A 5,243-nucleotide genomic window follows, 5' to 3' on the forward strand; every position below is an offset into this window, starting at 1 on the left:
TCTTTTAGTTTCCAGCATGTTTCGAAATATATATGTTGGAGGAATTATGATTTTATTAGGGATTTATGTTCTTGAGTAGCTAGAGATCATAACGCCATAAACGGATCGATTATCGGATATCGTATGCAATTTGGATGAAATTCCAGCATGTCTTGACTTGAGTATATACAGATTTCAGTATAGTAGATGTTGCTATGATGAGAATTATGAGTTGTTGGTTAAAGATTATTGATGTTGGATTGACCGGTATCGAAAGATTACGCCGTTATGCCGTCGATTGTTACCGAGATTGAATATGATTTGTATATGAGCGGCTTTGAGTTGTGTCTTGATAGAATGCATCTATACATTGCCATTTCAGATTTGTATTGGCCACTTTGAACTTGAGACTTCGGCTACGAAAGATTGTTCGACACGAAAGGTATAATTCATGTGAACACGGGAAGACATGACCCGATTCAGACTGGATACGAGTTTCCCAAAATCACATACTAGATTCTCAATTATGTTTGATTATGATTATGTCTTGTTTATAGATTTATATTCAAGAAATTGAGATAGGAGTCATTGACAGATTGTCAAACTAGACGTTCGGTGTATCGACGCATAGGAGCAGATCATCTCCGATTGTAGACATTCGATACAGATATGACCGAAGTCTAGGAATAAGACGTACTGCCACCCCGATTGGGAGAGTAGGTGGGAGACTTGTTACGTCTTATTCACACCGGGATCCTAGACTTAGATATGAGTCGAGTCAAAGAATAAGAGTCGTATTGTTTTATCTGTACTCATTAATGTGTCATAATTACTGAATCATGGATTATGATTTTGTATTTAATTGCATGACATGCATGTATACATGTTTTATACTGCGATTTGTTCACACCGGAGTATCCGGCTGATGTTGTGTCTGTATGTGTGCATGACAACAGGTGGGACAGGATCAGGGTCACGCAGAGGATGAGAGATCGAGATAGCGTGGAGATTACGGGCGTAGAAGAGCACTAGTGGTTTCTTACTAGACATGTACTGAATTTTTAAACACTAGTATCTTAATGGTAGACGAACATGTGAATGTTAATTGTAGTTGAATAAAATGACAGGAATTTTATATATAATGTCTTGTGCTTGTTTATATACATTTGAATAAATGTTAAAAGCAAAATTTTGACCCACATTTTCTAGCAAAGACCCAATTAATCCCAAAAAGAATTGAGTCATAGCCCTGGTCCCCACATAAATAATATATTTGAAATTTGTGTTTTTCATAAACTTTATTATGGACTAAATTAAGTTAATTCAAGTGTTGAATTATTTAAATCATATTGACTCATGTAGAGCTCAATTTAAATAATTATTTAACTAGTGGGACATGAGTAAATTCAAGTAATGTTTAATTAGTCTCAAATATGTTTGAGATAATTAAAAATAAGTCCATGGATTTTTAATTGTTAAAAATCAAATAAAACTTTTATGCATGGGAGGTGAAAGGTTGGGATACAACTTTTTGTATAACCAAGGCTTGGCATGCAACTTTTTTACTTTAACTTTTCCCACAACCAAAAAAATGTCTCTCCTTCTCTCTTAGCATGAATAGTGGCCGAAAATACTATTCATTCTCTCCATTTTTGTTCTTCAATGGTTGGAGAAAACACTCACTTCTCAAAGAAAAATCCTCATATTTTTCTAGTGCAAAATATGAGGGGATCTACCTAGTTGGTGGTGGGCTTTATTTTAGAGCAAGGAGTGCTCTTTGGAAGCTTGTAGAAGTTCTTGCCATACAAGAGCTAAGGTGTTTACAACTTAGTTGGAGCCATCATCAACCTCAAGAGGTTGATAAGTATTTTTCTAAACACACTATGTATGACATTTTGTTGTTTTTGTATTTGCTACACATTAAATCAAGGTGGCCGAAAATTTCTTATGAAAAATAAAAATTTTAAACTTCCGTTGCGCTTCCGGTCACCGTAACCGATCCGCTTTCATATTCTTCAATATTCAGTTGGCCCTGTTTCAGATTCTCAAACTCTACTCTTTTGTCCTCTCGATACGATCCTGGGTAAAATCTTCGATAGAATTCAGCTTTAAAAACTTTCCACGTGATCACTGTACCCCGCTGTTCTAATACTCTTTTGGTTGCGATCCACCAACTTCTTGAAATTTCTTGTAATTTATTGGGCACTAGTTTCATTCTCCATTCATCTTGATAGTCAAATGAATGAAACAGTATCTCTATATCATCTAGCCAGTTTTCACAATCCTCAGATGTCTCAGTACCCTTCAGAATCGGCGGTTGAAATGACTGAAACTGGTTCAACTGTAGTTCCATCGGAGTTTCTGACTCATCTATCTGATCAACCGAAGTACTATCCCGGACTGGAATTCTTCGAGGAGGTATATCTGATTCCCACAAAAGTTAGTAACCAAATACAACAAACCTGTTTCAGTCCTTCTCTGATCATCTTACTGCTGATCAAGAATCAGTCCTGATTCATACTCAATAATACATGTTATAAAATCAATTCAGATAAATTAAGTAACATGTATTATAAGGCAGTAAATAATAGTATCATTCTAGCATATCCAATGTAATTTAACATTATAATAAATCACATGCTAGCAATCAAAAGCAGGAAAGAAAACTCAATCTACCCCGCTCATTCTTTTCTATCTCAGTCTAAGGAACCTACAGTTCTAGAACCTACTACTCTAGAACCTAATGCTCTGATACCACCTGTTGTGGGGACTCGGACGTTAGTCATCTTCTTAATCGTTATTAGGATCAATATACTAGTCAAGTAATTAGGGTCATAAAATTTTTTCTTAAATTGCGGAACGTAATGGAATTGATCTAATATACAAATCAATATACAAGTACAAATCTAATACAACAACGTGAATTCAAACTACTAATGTTCAACTACTACATGTCAAGAGCTGAAACCTATTCACATCCAAGTCCAGAATCACCAAGCTAATCTCAATCTCTCATCTTCTTCTCGACCCTGATCCTGTCCCACCTGTTGTCATGCACACATACAAAAAAGACAACAGCCGGATACTCCGGTGAGAATAAATCCCAGTATAAACAATGTATACATGAATCGTATAATAAAGCATGCAGCAGATATCATTACATGTATCAAATTCTGACAATGTGAATCGATATCGAACTATAGATAAAACATGAATCGTAATCTACGAAACATAAAGCAATACAAGTCTGTAAAGCAAGTTCTTGACTCGGCATCTCAGACTCAACTTATCTCTCATCTAATCTAGCGATCCCTGTGAATAAGAACGTAACAAGTCTCCCACCTACTACTACCGTTCGCGGTGGCGGTACGTTCTTATTTCTGGACTTTGGTCTAGTCTATATCGAATAATCCGTAATAAGAATGCTATCTGTATCTGAAGCATATCGATATACCAAACGTCCAGTGTCTTGGCGTATCTACCAAAGACTAGTTAATCCTGCTCTGACAATGTGCAATGGCCAGTGGCTATTCTGTCATTATCTAGCCCCTTTGTCAGTGACTCTCACTTAATAGCTATCTACTTTCTATTTTCTAATTCAACAGAATAACCATAATCATTTAAAAACACAAAGGTATATAAAAACAACAATGATGATGCGATCATGGTAGGCCCGATGAAGGCGTGCAAAGCATGGGACCCTTTAGAGTTGCCGGATGGACCAATCACGAGAGGACGTCTGAAGAGGTTCAAAGAAGCATTGAATGGGTTTATGAGCAAAGAAGGCGGAGTGACAAGCGAGATACAGAGTGATGAAAGGTTCGTGATGCAATGGGATCATGTGAACATTATTCAAGCATCCATGCAAAACGGAGCGCAAATCTGGACAGAAGATCTCGCGCACATGCGCGAAGACAGGGCGCGCATATGCGCGAGCTCGCGCACATGCGCCGCAAAGGGGCGCGCATATGCGCGAGAAGTACTGGACACCGAAGACTTTAACAGTGGGCTTCGCGCATATGCGCCAGATTAGGGCGCGCATATGTGCGACATGGGCAGAGACTTGCGCGCATATGCGCGCGGCGCAGATTTTTTTTCCTAAGTTAGTGTTTTAATTATTTTGGCAACTAGATTTCATATCTTGATTATGTAAACATATTGGACGAATTTTGGGACATTATTCAGATCATTATTCATTGAATATCAAAAACTTTTGAGAACTTTTCTCTCAACTTTCAAGGCTTTTGCTTTGTAAACAAAAAAATCAAACTTATCAAAGTTTTAACTTTGTGGCGTTTGTCGATCGTTTTGTGCGGATTGTCATTGACTGGTTCTTTGAAGGTTCGTTCTAAATTTCGATTGTTTTCATCGTGATTCTTTATTACTAAACCTCGTAGTTCAGGGGTGAAAATCACACCATACTTGATTCAAAAGATCGGGACACAACAACGAATTCCTTGTTCGTTTTTAAATTGAGGGCGCGATTCAATTTTAATCGTGTTTGCTTTTTATTCGTACTTGGATTCATATCATTTGGTATCAGAGCTTTTGGTAAATTGAATTCAAGTAAGTTTATCCTTCGTTCTATTTATCAGATCTAATTATACTTTAGTTCTGCTTTCAAATCTGTTTGGTTCTATCATTCTTCGTCGTTCGTGAATCTGTGATACACGAAATTTTGTGTCTTATTTATTTTTCTTTGAATTTTCGTAATTATTAAAAAAAAAAAAAAAATACCAAAAATCCGAAAATTCACCAGTATTTCTTATTGGTATATTGTTCTATTTTCTTTATAGAGTCATATTCAATTGTCTCTCATAGTCAAACAAAAAAAAATTATTATAACTTCAAATTTCTTGTCTACGCAGTCCAAGTGAGTCGATCACATTTGTTCACAAGTTGAACTTGATTGTTTGATATACGCAAATACAAAGCTTGTGCACATTGAGGGAACCCTCGAATTTGAGTGAAAATTTGAGTCCGAGTGAATTTTCTTTGGAGTGAACGGTGAGTATTTGTTGTGAGAAAAAAAAAATTGAGAGGAGTGACGAGCGACTTTCTTTGGAGTGACGGTGAGCATTTGGGTGAGGAACATATTGTTTTCTACTAACGTTTTCTTGCAGGTACAAACTGAAATTAAATGGAGAGGGAGGTAGGAGATAGTTCGAACCCGGGGTTATCTAAAGTACAAATGGAAGCGTTATTTGGGCATTTTAGTAGGATGATGAGAACCGAGTTAGAGCCATTACATGAGCGGTTGGATA

The sequence above is a fragment of the Primulina huaijiensis genome, chromosome 12, assembly GCF_012295235.1.
Source record: "Primulina huaijiensis isolate GDHJ02 chromosome 12, ASM1229523v2, whole genome shotgun sequence".
NCBI lineage: Eukaryota > Viridiplantae > Streptophyta > Magnoliopsida > Lamiales > Gesneriaceae > Primulina > Primulina huaijiensis.